We start from the raw sequence: 15,138 nt of genomic DNA on the forward strand, positions 1-15,138 counted from the left end.
CCCATCCCTGCCGCAGTGCCGGCTGAGGCAGGGCTGACACCGGCCGTGCTCTGCCCCAGGGCTTCTTCCTCCATCCTACACATCAGTGGGGCTTGAGGCTCCCCCACGTGTGTCTGCTTTGGGTCCTCTCAGATCTCCTTTATAAACTCATCCTTGTCCATCCCTGACCCTCCAAGTTCTACCTGGCCCTCCCTTGCCAGTTCATCACTCACAGACTAACATTGGACTCCTAAAGCCATCCTGCTGTAGGTTTTTACACTTTTATTCATGGCAGGTGCTGATGAGTCTTAGTAGGATGCACACAGCAAGCCATGAGGGGCTTTGATTTCCAGTCCCATGCTTTAATTGAACATAACCTTAATTGAACATGGAATTGTATTTAAAACTGGTTTTTCAAACTTTTTAGGATATAATTTCAAGCTATTCCCTGCAATCTCAAGAAATTCAGTCCTATTAAATAAAAGGTGATATTCTTATGCAGTTGGAGCAGAATTCAGGCTTTCCAGATGAAAACCAAATCCCACAAGAGCTGGCAGCAGCAGTGCCATGTCACCCAGCATCCCTCTTTCCATCTTTCTGCAACAGCCTGTTGGCCCCACACTGTCCCCTCTCTGGCTTTTCTGTGTTCCCTGATTTCCCAGAGCCTCCGTGGCCATGTGTTGTCCAGATCCCATCACACCTGGGCTTTGTGCTGGGCCCAGCTGGGTGCCAGGGGAGCAGTGGCTGCAGGGGCCTTGGTGGCTGCTGTCACCTGCCTGATGGCTCCCACCAGCTCCTCATGCTCCTCAAGCTCTTCTGGCAAACAGGGAATGCACTCCAGCCTCATCCCAGGGCCCTCTGTGCCTTTGGGGGGTGCAGAAGCTTCATTGAATCTGCAATATTGCTGTCCATAAAAAACCAAAAAGTCCAGGCTGTCCTCACTGCCTTCACTAAGGTAACAATTGAAGCTCCTGCTGTTTATGTGCAAAGGATATTCCTGAATGTCCTAATATTCCAGAAACTCATCCCACCCTGCCTCACTGCACTGAGGTACAACCAGAGGGAGGAAGCCTGGGCTTCAGGGCACCTTTCTCAGCTCCTGCACTAACAAATGTGCTTGCCCTAGTGAGATAATAAGCACTTTTCTAAACCACACTAATTCATGCCCAGAAGAGCAGGTGAGTGACCTTATCAGGGGACCAGGTCCTCCATGCTTCAGGTTGCCTTCCTGGCTCACCTTTTTATTTAACTTGGGCATTTTTTAATACAACTTGGTCATCTTTTAATTTACCTTGTTCATCTTTTTATTTAGGATCTGCATCTTTCTGTTTAGCTTGTGCATCTTTTTGTATAACTTGTGTATCTTTTTATATAACTTCAGCACCTTTTCATTTGCCTTCTGCATCTTTTTGTTTAGGCTGTGCATCCTTTCTCTTTGAGTGATGAAGCAACAGCCTCCCCCACCTGCACTCACTCTTGCACTGCCCCCGTACCCAGCCAGGGCTCGGAGCTTGCTCAAAAACCAAAACTCATTTCAAGTGCCTCTTTTTCACCCCTTTGTCTTTTAAGAATCAGCTCGTCACAAATGGCACTTGCTAAATGACTGTCCAGGCAGACACAAAGGTGCAGCAGAGGAGGAAAGGCCCTGTCAGGTGCTGCAGAAGAGCCCCCAGTTCTATGGAGCATTGAGAGACAAGAGCTGTTCCTTGTTGTTGCAGCCTCTTGGGAACATTTGCCTGCCATGTACCCGGGTGTGATCTGGAAGCAGATTTGCACCTGTCCCAGCAGCCCAAAATCAAACAATGACAGCACTGACAGAGCCAAGGCACGGCCAGGGGAGCTGTGCTCCCCTGCTGCTCTGGGGTTCTGGCACCACATCACCAGAGCACGGGTTTCTGTGCTCCCAGACACCCCACACACCTCTCTGCCCCAAAGAGCAGCCCCTGGCTAATGTGGCCTTGGCCTCTCTGACTGTCAGGGCTGGAAGGAGGGAAGTATCCTGGGAGGACAGAGCAGGCCATGCAGCTCCATCCCAGGGGCTCTGGGCTCTCTGGGGTGCATCCCCCATCCCTGCTGGGGCTGAGGGCTCGGGCTGCACAAACCCAGTACAAGGTGTCCCACGAGGCCCCTGTGAATGCATCGCTTTAGGCTGCAGGGCTGCAGAGCACAGACTGTTTCTCTCTGTGTTTCACAAGCACCAGAACACTTCATCTCCTATAAATAGTTCTTTCCTAGTTTCAAAAGCTGCAACTCTTGCATCCAGCTGCTTTGAACTGGATTTCAGAGAGATTTTCTGCTGACATTTCAGGCACCTGCGCGTTCTTTATCTAGGGCTTACAAAACTCTTAGTGGAGATTTGTCACTTCTCAGCTTTACCTCAGAAGAGCATTTCCCATTATTATTTTACAATTAGGAAAATCAAGGCACAGAAACCTCTGATGATTTTCTCTGGGTTTCTGGGTAAGGAGGAGGAATAAAGCCAAGGAGACTCCACTTGGTTTGATTCTGCCCAAAGTTGAGAGTTTCTAAAGAGGGCCATGTGAGCTGATTGTTATCTGCTGAGCAGAGCAGATACCAGCTGAGAGATCTCTCCTCCTTATCTTCTCACTAAATAATAGATGTTTGATTAGGATCTCATATGCTAAGAAAACTTTGTCACAGATAATGGCAGGTTTCTGAACATGTTTCTCTTCTAGAAGTACCCTTATCTCCATAAACCTTTAACTGAGTCAGAACAGAAGGTGAATATCCAAGGGCAGGTCTTGGATATAATTCCTGGGGAAATTCTCACCTCCCAGCCCAGGATGAGCAACCCTCAAGTTGTCCCTGTGCTTGTGCTGGGCAAATACACCTTGGGGATGGCTCCTATTCCAAGCAGCTCAAGGATGGGCAGGCAGGGATAAACAGGGATTGACAGGCCTGCCTGAGAGTTCAGTGGCTTCTCCAGGCTGCACAAAAAGTGCCAGGGATGAATGTCAAGTGTCCTGGACCATAAATTTGTATTTTGAGACCTTGGCACAGATTGCCCAGAGAAGCTGTGGCTGCCCCATCCCTGGAAGGGTCCAAGGCCAGGACAACCTGGTCTAGGGGAATGTGTCCCTGCTCATAGCAGGGGGTGGAACAAGGGGGTTTTTAAGGTCTCTCCCAACCCACCCCATGCAGTGATTCTGTGATATATGAAATCAGCATCAGCTGAGACTGAGCCATTTTACAGCTGTTTGCTTAACTCCACCACTTTACCCTGCTGTTTGTACAGGGTGAGAGCACATCCCTTTAATCCCTGAGCTGATGACACTCCAGAGCCCTTTGTTTAATCAGGGCATTGCCCATCCTTTGAGCCCTGTGTGCACAAACCCTGCACATGCCCACCTGTCTCCCCCACTGCTGCACTTGTGGGCACCCCAAACACCCAGGCAGGGGGAGAGGAGCCTGGGATGAGGCACTGATGGAAATGTGAGGGGACCACAGAATGGTTCTTGTGTGCTATGAGAGGCTGTGAAAGCAGCACACACCTTGTGGAGGCTCAGATCAACCAGAATGGAGCCTTCAGGACCTGAAAACAGCTGAGGTCATGATCTGGGTGAGGAGAGACCTTGGTGGCACTGGGGACAATGGTCTGTCAGGACTTGGAGGGATTTCTCTGCACAGCCAGCTCCCTCTCTGCTCCTCTGCTCCCCTGTTCCATCCACATTTCCCCTCTCTGCTGAGTGCCCACACCTTCCACATCCCACATTTGCAAGGTTTGCCCGGCCAGCTGAGCTCCCCCAGCCTGGCACAGAGCTGCACGTGGTGAGCACAGGGCTGCTCACAAGGTGGAGTTTCTGTGGCTTAGGGTTATGTTAATTCATGAATTCTTTTTTATTTTTGGAAGCCTGCAGCTGTTAGTTTTGAAACAACAGAACCTCACACTGCAATAGGGTAAGAAACGGATGGATGAAAGAGAGAAGCAGAGCCTGAGCCTGTGCTGGCTGCTGGCTTTTAAACACATCAAGTTTGGCTTATGCAAGGAGCCAGCTGGCATTTGGGCCCTGCTGAAACGCTGGCAGTGCTGTGTGTGTGGATCCATGGAGCAGCTCCACAGGCACACACATGGACTCTGCTGCCTCCTCCTCTCCTCCAGGGCACTTGCTGCAAACCCCTGGAAAACCTGGAGGCCTTCACACCCTGCCTCCTCTGGAGTGGCCTTTGGTCTGTGGGAAAACATTCCTGCCATTCTCCAAAGCCACGTTGCAAATACATGCAGGACCCCAAAGGTTGGGAGCTACAAGCACCTCTCAGGACAGGCAGAGGGTTGTGGGATGTTAATGAAGGACAAGGATAGGAAAAACCACTGATCTGTCTGTCCATGCCATGGCACTGCAGGACAGGCCTGCACTGAGATCTCTGCTGCTCCTGAGCAGAGCCAAAGTCATTCCCAACTTGGGACAGCATTGCTGCAACTGGAGCAGAGGAGGCAGGGAGGGAACAGAGGATTTGCTGAGGTACAGAGAGGTGAAGTGCCTGAGATGCCACAGTGGCACCACAGCTGACTGAGCCAGGCTGAGCACTGCTGACACAAAGGCTGGAGTCAATTAACAGCACAGATTTTTCTGATTCACCAGAACCTAAAAAAGCCAAAGCATCCCAATCCCAGGATTGCATCAGGAGGGCATTTCCAGCCAACCCCTGGGAACAGCCTGTGCCGCTTTTTTGAGAAAAGGCAAATCCAGATGGGATCAGGTGCAGCTGCAGGCTAAGGAATAACCAGAGAAGGAAGGTGTGAAGGGATCATAAGGGCTTTGTTTGTCCCAGCAAATGCCAGAGGGACGTACAGCAGTGGTCTGTAAATGCCCCACAGAAGTCCTGGGAAGGGAAAGTGCTGCAGTGGTGCTGGCATGAGAAAGGCATGAATCAGTCATGAGCAAATGCCAGCCCCCAGTCAGAAGAAAGTGTCCAAACCTCAGAAGGAAGAAGTTACGGAAGTCCTGCTCAATGGGGAGCAGTGGGGGTGGAAAGAAAATCCTTTACAGAAACCTTGGAGATTTTGGGAAAGAAATGACAGAACCTGGTCCTGTGGCAGCAGAGCAGAGCCCTAGAACTGCTCCCACTCTGGAGTTCAAATTAAGTGCCTTAACTTTTCTTCACTGTTCAGGAATTTTGAGGAGGACTCTCCTGTTACACACAGCAGAGACCACACTGGTCTCCAGGCACTGCTGCAGCACAAATAATTCCTCACACTAACGACCAACCATAATTACATCCTTCCTGCAGCAGACATGACATAGGAGAATACCAAAACTGAGGAGCAAGGAGCAAACTGCAAGTTTATTCCATCCATTACTGAGCAGGCTGTGTCCTGTGAGGATGAGAGCACGTCTGCTCTCACATGCCATGGTGCAAATCCAGAGGATTTATCACAAGCCAGCTTGAACTTGAGGGCATTGCTTTCCCTTTCTGCAGGGGATGAACTCTGTCCCTTTGTTGAAACCTTTGCCTGCTGCTCTGGGAAAGCCTTCCTGTAGCTGTGGAGCTGGGTTTGGGCTGCGCTGTGGAAAGCAGCAAAGGGAGAGACACAACTTCAACGCTGACAGACAGAAAATGTTGTCCCTGGCAGGAATGAGTTTGGGTTTGGAGTTAAGATTGGATTCACACTTTTCCTGCCACAAAAAGGACTTAGGGGCTGCATGTGAGTAAGGTTTTACCCAGCCTTGTATACTCTGCTCACATTCCAGAGGATCCAGTCTCACTGCCAAGAGCAGCACAGAGGAAAGGCCTGAGAGGTGCCAGGGCAAAGTCCTGTCCTGCATCTTCTCTGTCCAGTTCCTGTGTGGGTAAGAACACTTTCCATCCTGGCCCTGGCCATGCTCCTGCTCCCCTTTCTGCAGCCCAGACTGCAGGACAAAACCGTGTCCTGGGAGGCTGGGCCCAGAGGCTGGATCAGGGTGGGCAGGGCAGGAGCTGGAGCCATCGTGTCCCTCCCTTTGCTTCTGGAGACACCTCGGATCTCCAGCACAATCCCAGTGTCCTGGGGGAATTCACCATCACTGGGGTAAAGTGTGACACACATTAAACTTGCACACACACTTGGCTGGCAGGAAAACAGATTCAGGAGAAATGTGTGCAGGTCCCAGACCCTGGTCAGGGACCCATGCTCATCAGGGCTCATTCCTTCCCCTGTCACTGGAGCTGTTAAAGACAAGTTTGGTAATATTTGCAGGATGATACTGAGACTTCTCGCCTAACAAATCACTCCAGCGAGTGCTTATTTTAAAGCTTGGTTGGTTCTAGGAAAGTCAGATGTATGAGTTTAGAAATATCTGCTAAATATAAATATTTGTGCTGTGCAAAGATATACATGGGCATATTAGATCTAATTAAGGAAGGCTGTTACAGCTTGTGTCATGTGAATTCTGCTTCGGGTTGGGAGTGTCATGGGCACAAAAATTGTCCCTGATGCAGCAAAGTGGCCCCGAAGGATCTCTGGTCTGGATCCTCAGTGGCCCTGGAGACGCCCCCAGCAGCTGCTCAAAACAGGTCTCAGGCTTTTGGGACCAATGTTGAAGGGATCTGTCCCCTTTTCAGCCTGTACTGTATCAATCATTGCTGCCTCTGGTGATTTTTCTCTTGTAAAACCATGGAAGGTGTTTAAAATTCACCGGTCCCTGGGCAATTTTGACGCCAGGAACTTGTGAACAGAATCTTTGCATCTCTGCTGGTGCCTTGCTGAGTGACCAGATGCTTCCTCCATTTCATCTCCTGGTTGTTTTTCCTTTCTCCCTTTGCCTGCTTGGATTTTGGGCTCTTATTCCTTCTACGTGCCAGGGTTCTCCTTGATGGGAACCTCTGGGGACAGCTCCCATAATACAGGGAATTAATCATAGAGCCACAACTTCTGGTTCTAATCAGGAGCCAGTCCTAAAGGCTGAGCTGCAGCACAACCCTCACAGACAAATCCTCAGAATTTAATAGGGATTAAATCAATGGAGTTTTTATGGAAATTGAATTACACTATATAGAAATTGTTCCATAAACAGAACACAGCAGAAAAGACAAAGCTTCCTTGATTTTCCCCTGGATTTTACAGTAGGGTATAATGTTCTGATGCCTTTAGCTGGGCAGTCCAAAGTGATTTGATTAAAAGTGACATTTCTGACTGTAAAGGTGCATGAGAACACCTCAAAGCAGTGCACAGAAATGTACAGAAAGGCAGTTCTGTAGGGGGGCAAATGATGTTAATTCTTTTCCTGGATCAAAGTAATGCAGCTCTTACTGCTTCCTCAGTCTTGGGTGAGCAGGATTCCCTGGAAACTCTGCCTGAATCCTCTGCTGCCTCAGCCTGGTGTAACCAGGGCCCTGCTCTGGCCACCCTTCCACACCACAGACACGTTCAGGCATACCAGGAAACAGCCAAGTCCACAATCTCCAATCCTGTTCCATTTTCTGCCATTCCTGAGTGCTGATGGTCTGAATAAATGAGCCTTGGATTTCAGCTGCCTGCTCTGGGCAGGCTGAGTTGGCAAATTCCCTTTGCTCCACACCCACCTGGGTGGCCAAGGGGCTGCACAGCCCAATTTCCCTTCTCCTTTCTAATCAGAATTCACAGAAATCCTGCTGAGCTCCTGGGTCTGGATGAAGGGATAAAACCTCAGCATGAACTCCTTACACTGATTTCAGTGGGAATTTGCAGCTATCCCATGTCTATTCCTCAGAATCAGGCCCAGCTTTGCTCTGAACTCTGCACTAACATCAACTCTGCACTTGTCCAGTGGATTCTGGTTGTGTTTCAAGGATTTTTATTGGCATCTACTCAGTCCTGCTCTGAGCTTGTGTTCTTCTGTATGAACAGGAAAACAAGGGATCCTTGTCAGTCGAGCAAGAACTTGGGATTTTTGTGCAGAAAAAGCCTCAGCTCTGAGATATGGGGTTATAAAGGATGGAGCATCTCAGCAGAACAGCTGGGTAAAAAGGGAAAGGAAAAGGATCCTCCCTGCAGAGCAGGATTTGAATTTTGCAGCCATAGGCTGTTCCTTGTGTGAATGGCAAGACTGAGGGAAGCTGCAGCCCCTCACAGCTGAGGGAAAACCAGAGGGTAATTGCCCTTCAGGGGGTGGTTTGAAAATAATCCAAATTAAAATACAACATACAGGGCTGCCAGTTCCCTGTGTGTCAGGGCAGTGACTGTGCATGTGTGACCTTTTTGGGAGCATTTCCACCAGTGGCCCACACATTTCAGGACATAAATTCCCAGGTTCAAGTATCAAAGTTCACAACATCAGCCTGAGCACATCACTGAGACCTCAACAGCTGATACTTGCCTCAGCAGGACATTAAAAATCCCATATCTGCAGTGACACACTGAGCCTTTGGGTGAGGAGTTTCCCTTTCTGCTTTACTGCATTTTGGCTACTAAAAGCTGCCAGTGGCACTGGTTTCTTTTCAATAGCATCGAGTTCTTGCCCCTCTGCAGCTGGCAGAGATGAAGAGGGCACTGGAGCTCCAGGCAGAGAAAAGACAAGGCAGAGAGGTTGGATGGTGAGAGTGTGTGCAGTCCCATGGAGATTGGGAACAGGAGCAGCAGAGGAGTTACAGTTTCCTTTGTTCTGTTAAAAGGAAAAAGGAAACACATCAGGAAACCAGACTGCGGAGCACAGGAAGTCTCACTCTGGCTGATAAAAAGGAACTGATGTGAGGTTGGTTCAATGCAGTTATAAGTCAATCAAGCTTGGAACAACAAGAAGAGATATTCAGAAGAAACCAGAGAACCAAATTCTGCATTTAGCTGTAAAAAGAGTATTTTAACCGCTCCTAATCTTTTCCTTATCTTGTTTTTTTTGGGTTTTTTTTTTTTTTTTTTTTTTTTTTTTTTAAGAAAGCTGCTATAAAAGCCATTCAAATGAGTATTTTCTCATCATACAGAAGTCGGTTTCCTGAACTCACCACACCTTCCCCTGACCCTACCATACCTTACTCCAGTTTCTTTCTTTCACTCATCAACCAACTTAAAAAACTGTATTCTTGCTGATTTATCTCTTCCCCTCAGATCAAAACCAGCAGTATTAAGAAGGGCAGTTTTTTGCTGAATGAGGAATCAGCAGATGAGTAATGAGAGGCTCTGCTGCCCGCTGGGTTATTTTTCACTGCCTCTGGATGACTGACAGGGATTGTAACGTTCAGTTCCTGGGTGTGCAGCTTTGGCAGGCTGGGCTTAAGGCTTTCTAATTTATTTTAATTGTTTCTGACTCCTTCACAGCCCTGGTGGAGTCCTAGGTTGGTCTATGCTGGAAGAACAAGAAGGAAATAAATACAAATAGAGCAGCAAGCTTATCCATAACACTTCCTCTCCTGAGCTGTGCTTCTTACTGGATTTTAGTGAAAAATCAGGAAAAGAAAGAATGCTGAACACACATGAAGAGTTATTTTCTGTACAGCATCCTGGAGAGAAGCAGAGGCTGGAATTTTGCACAACCCCTGGGTGACTGAAGCTTCTTCCTCTATTTCCCCTGGTCCTTGCCAGGGTGTTATTCCCAAATTTTGCCTTTGGTGCTGTTTGGAGAAGCAAGAGGTTTGTCAGGAGAGCCTGAAGCTCCTGCTGCACATCCCTTTGCTTTGGGGCTCTGCCTCGGGCTGGAGGAGAGCTTCAGCTGGGGGAGGAGGCAGGAGGGAGGCACCGTTTGTGGTAAGCTCGGAGCCAGGCTTCCAGGTGGGTGTTACCGGCGGGGGAGATACACATCAGTAATTGTGTGGCCTGGTAATGAGAGGGAGGAAGAAAACAAGCAGAAAATGCATCAACATCTTAAAGGCTTTGATACCTGGAACTCAGCAGAGCAGGCACTGTCCTGGCACACACATTGCTGTGGGTACAGCTTGAAGGGTGGTAATGGCACCCCCTCACTGCCCAGGGCACCCCCTCACTGCCCAGGGCACCCCCTCACTGCCTGCCCAGGGCACCCCCTCACTGCCTGCCCAGGGCACCCCCTCACTGCCCTGGGCACCCCCTCACTGCCTGCCCAGGGCACCCCCTCACTGCCTGCCCAGGGCACCCCCTCACTGCCCTGGGCACCCCCTCACTGCCTGCCCAGGGCACCCCCTGCCTGCCCAGGGCACCCCCTCACTGCCCAGGGCACCCCCTCACTGCCCTGGGCCCCCCCTCACTGCCTGCCCAGGGCACCCCCTCACTGCCCAGGGCACCCCCTCACTGCCTGCCCACGTGTCTGAGGTGACAACAGCACCCACGACTCAGCTCCACCTCAGACAAATGATTCCCAAGGGAGGCAAAAAGCCCCATTTGGGGGGGATATTTTAGGCTGTATTTCAAACCCAGCTATAAATATGTAGGCACACTCTTCTCTGAAAATACATACTGGCTCAGAAAGTGTCCTTGGCCCTTGCCCAGGGCTGTGTGACAGGTCCCTGTCACTGAGGTGCCCTCAGGCAGCTCCTTTAGATGCCAGAGCTTCATGGGGCACCCGTGTTCAGGTGTGCACCAGGGCACAGGGGAGGCACAGGCAGGGAAACAGACCTGCTGTCCAATTCAGGTGAGAGATCTGAAGAGAATTTCACATTTCTGGTGCAAATTGGCTTCAAACCAAGTTGTAGAACTCAACTGGATGTGCTAGACCTGCTTTTTCCAGGGGCACATCCATGCACACAAGGCTTCTGCAGCTTTAGGGGTTCAGTAAACCCACAAATACCTGAAACCCTGAAGTTTAATGCTGCCTTAGCTCCTTTAATGCTCCTGCTGGTGCATGTTTGCTCTGAGGTGGGACACAGGGACTCTCTGTAAGTGCTCAGGTCAACTCGGGCACAAGGAGACATTTCTGTTTTTCAAGGGCAGCTGATGAGGGGCTGTAAAGGACCCTCAAACACTGATGGGCTGTGAGGGAAAAAGGCAGGGAGGTGCTCTGTGCTGAGGCTGTACATTCATGTGTTCCAGACCTGACCCTTCAGAGCAGATGGGAGCTGAACTCAAGAGGAAAATGCTCCTGTAAGTCCAGGAAGGGCAGACCTGAAGGAAATAAACTCTGCTGCCTGCAAACCTGGCTCCAAGTGCCCTTCCCCCAGCACATCTCACCTCTCAGGGTGAGATCTGAGAGCTCACTCCGAGCTGCAGCCTCCCCTGTGCTGCTCCTGAGGGTGACCCTGCAAGGAACAGCATCCTGCACCCCACAGAGTGTCAGGGCAAGAAATGCTGTCAGCAGGGACACAGGCTGTTCCTTTCCCCATCTCACAGAAGGAATGGCCCAGAATTAAAATCAATAACTCAAATAAAAGCATGAAATCCTCAAGACACGCATTGCTACTCCTTTGAGTGACCACATCCTGTAGAGGTGAAGAGAAACTACACCAGGCTCTCAGCACCTCCTCAAAGCCTCACAGCAAAACCCCGAGGGCTTCAAATCCAAGCCCTTGCGTTGTTTTGTTGGGTAAAGGTTTTCTTCAGAGAAATCGTCCTTTTTTTGAGGAGGAAAAAGTACACTACAGGCTCAGAAAAGGCTTTCCCAGTGTTTGCAGCCAACTGGGAGTCAGCACTGAACGCTCTGAGCTGGCAGCACCCAGCAGGACACCAAGGCTGGAGGTTCATGCTAAGGCAGGAGATGTCCTTTGCACACAGATCTCGAGGGGAAAATTCAAAATATCCCCACCAAAAAATATCCCCATCATAAAATCTTTCTAAATGGTTTTTGATGTTAGAAAGTTATTATGCAATATAAGTATCTTTGAATGAGGATTAGGGAAGGAGGGAACATTGCTGTTCATGCCCTGGAAATTCCAGATGGTTTTGTTCCAAATTGCTTTTGAGGGACAGCAACATGGAAAGTTGTTGTCCCTCAAATCTTTGTGATTTATTTATTATTTTTCCAGTGTGGAGATTAGGAGCCTTGCCCCAGGAGTCAACACCCTCTAGCCAGGAAAGGCCATCCCTCTGGGGCCAAAGCTGGGGTGATTAAAAAGAGCCAAACAGACACGAAAATTGCTCAAAAAGGAAACATTTTCTTAGTCTGCGATCCCCACGGCCAAGTTTGAGAGCGAGAGCAAACGCCTCCGGCTCACAAACGACAGTGATTGCTCCAAAACCCGGCCCCACCCTTTGCTATGGCAACGCCAACACACCAGTCCTGCATTCAAGGACCCTGCAGTCCTCCACTTCAATAATGCAAAATCCTCGCTGAATGCCCCTCAGAGGGACTCTCTGATGGCCACAACATCAGGGTAATTTTATTTTCCTGGAATGAAGGCAAGAGCCACACAAAATGTGCTTTTTCATGAACAGGCTGGCTCTGGCCAGTATATTTGCTTTAATTATTCTCCACACATAAAGTGGAACTGAAACAATTAAAGCAGCTCGAAACCACACCAGTTGTTATTGTGAGGAAGGCCATGCATGAGCATCTTGCTGGTGTTGAAATGTGCCCTCTTCTGATTTATTGTGAGGCCATGAAACCCAAGTCCCCCAAACACAATGCAAGTCAGTCAAAGTGGGGTGTTAACCCAAAGAAGATGGGATTTGAATGTCTAGGGGCACAATAAAAATGTTGGTGACCATTTACAGTTAGTGCAAACACAAGAGTCAGGAGTTTCACTCGCTCCGATCATCATCTGCCAGTGCTATTGGCAGAATATGAACAGAAGGTGGAAATAACTCAGATTTCCTGCACTTCTTCCTCCATAGAGCTCTTTGAGCAAGGGACACTTCCCAAGCCAGTTCTGCTCACGGCAGGTATTACATAGATTATTTAGAGAATGCAGCAAAAACCACCACCAACCTCCTCAGCAGGTGATCTGATTCTCCTCAAGATAAATAATCCTTTGAGAATAAATACAAATGTGTTCATTTTTATGGGGCATTGGCTCAGCACTGTCACCTGTGATGTCGGTCGGTGCATGGTGGGGAATGGTGACTTAAAATCCTGAGCTGATCCTGTGATTTACGTTCATATCCATGGAATTCCCTGCTTGAGGACAACTCAATTCACACTTGCACTCAATGTCTACATGGGATCCCTATCCACAAGGATCATCCCAACCACATTCATTCTCTGCCCATGCCTTGTATCCCAGCATGGCTCTGAGCCCTTGGGACAGCTCAAGGCTCCAGTGGATTCATCCCTTCACCTGCAGCTGAGCAGGTGTGCAGGTAAATTACTCTAGGGAGGTAAAACAACAGTCAGAGAGTCATCAAGACCCTTTCCAATAAAAAGATGAAGAGTAAAAGTACAAGCCTGTCTTGGTAATGCAACCTGAGACAAAACCAAATACTGGAGATTGCAGGCAAGGGGGAGATTTGAAAGTAGGCTGGACCCAAACCCCTGCATCTGCCAGTCTGCAGTAAAAGGCTTCAGCTCAATTAAAACAATTAGTCTGTGCAATAGCAATGCATAGGCTTAAAAAACCAGCCACTTGTCAAATTTAAATTGCTCAAGAAGAAAATCATCTGGAGGGCACAGCTCTGTCCCAAATCCAGCAGTAGTCCTCTCCAAGGACAGGAATATTTCTGAGTTTGGGGTGGGAAGTGCCTTTCCCCACGCCGGAACTCAGATTTCATCTGGGACCGCCCCGTGTTCTTGCTGTAGATGATGAAAGAACCTTTCTCAGTGTTTTTCTTGCTCTCCAGTCACTCGTGTGCATCTTTCTGCCATATTTCTCCCAACACAAATGCAAAGCTCTGAGATAAATCAATGCCTGCATGGCAGAGCAGAGCTGAGGGCACCATTGCTGTTAACTTGCTTTGCTCTGGATGTGCCCTCAGAGTCACACCCACCCTGCAGCACGGGTTAAAGACAGAGCTCAGCACACCAAAAGCATTGCAGCATCTCCAGCCACATCCTCTCGTGCTGTCCTTCACCTGGGAGAAGCCAGGCAAGGAGGTCTCACCCTTCCCTGCAGCCACTCTCTCCGTGGGGAGGCTGGCACTGCCTCCAACCCACAGTGTTCTGCCCAGCATGAGAATTTACAAGAAGTCTCAGCTAATCCTTTGGGCAGGACAGGAGCACAGGAGGAGGGTACATTGGCAGAGGGGACAAACAGGGCACGGGGACCTGCTGAGCCTGGAACAGCTTGGTAAAGGAGCCCAGGAGGAGATCCCGTGTCTCAATCCTGTGTCTCAATCCCATCTCTGGATCCTGTGTCTCGATCCTGTCTCTGGACTCTGTCTCTGGACTCTGTCTCTGGATCCTGGGTCCTGCCTCTGGATCCTGGTTCTCCCAGCCCCAGGAGTGTCAGATGGGCAGCAGGGTGGCAGGGCAGTGGCAGAGGCTGCAGAGCAGCCCCAGGGCAGGCCCAGCCCCGGGCAGTGACCCGGGCTGTGGCCGAGTTCCTCCTTTGGCCGCAGCCTCAGCGTGACTGAGCCCAGCTCAGAGCGCTGCAGTTCCTCATCCCCAAACCACAGCCGGGGGGAGCTCAGGGCAGCGGGGACAGGAGCAGCTCCCGGGGGCTCCAGGGGAGAGGGGGAAAGGGGCACAGCCCAGCTCTGCTCAGGGATGGGGCAGGGGGCTCCTGGCCTCTGCAGAAAAGCGAGTCCACGTGTGCACCACAGCAAAGGCACAGATGGGGAATTTCTGCACTTTCACTGCACAATATTTAGGGCTCCACAAATCAAAGAAAGTTGTGGTGCATTAAATGTATCCTGAATGAGGCCCAGGTTACTTTTGCTACAGATCTGAAGAGGTGGAGGGGAAAACCTGTCTTATTCCAACCATACCTCCCAAATATTGTGCTTTCAACACTCCTGCTTTCTCCCTTCCTTTCTGACATTCACCCTTTCATTCCCTCTTTCTTTCCTCTTTCCATTTTCTCTTCCTGTCCATCTCCTTCCCTCCCCCTTCTCTTGAGACCTTTCCAAACCGTGCACTTGTCACAAGCTGCAATCTAAGGGAGACAGTTTCAGTTCCTGCCCGTTTGCAGCTTTGTTCTACCCAGGTCAGCAAAATAAAATTAAAAAAAAAAAAAGGAAAAAAAAAATTAAACAAAGAAAAAAAAGAAAAAAAAAGTCACTTTTAAGGCGAGCTCGACACCCCACCCAGGCAGGCGATAGGCATCTTTCGAAATCCTCCAACCCAAACACACCCACAGCGTCTCTCGCTTCAAGGCTCCTCTGTTCGAGCGGCTTCTGTTCCGCAGCGCTCCCCAGGAAGAGCCCGTCACAATCACACAAAGGTCCCCCAAAGGCAGCCCGGTGCTGCC

At 49.7% G+C, this 15,138-nt stretch overlaps 1 protein-coding gene across 2 annotated transcripts in view; it reads right to left on the reverse strand.

The window, feature by feature from the left end:
- The window catches only part of FLI1 (Fli-1 proto-oncogene, ETS transcription factor), a 90,425-nt gene that overhangs the window by 60,330 nt on the left and 14,957 nt on the right, over positions 1-15,138 (reverse strand). The window lies entirely within an intron of this gene.

This window comes from Agelaius tricolor, unplaced genomic scaffold, assembly GCF_023055355.1.
Source record: "Agelaius tricolor isolate 1412-34295 unplaced genomic scaffold, bAgeTri1.0.p SCAF_29, whole genome shotgun sequence".
NCBI lineage: Eukaryota > Metazoa > Chordata > Aves > Passeriformes > Icteridae > Agelaius > Agelaius tricolor.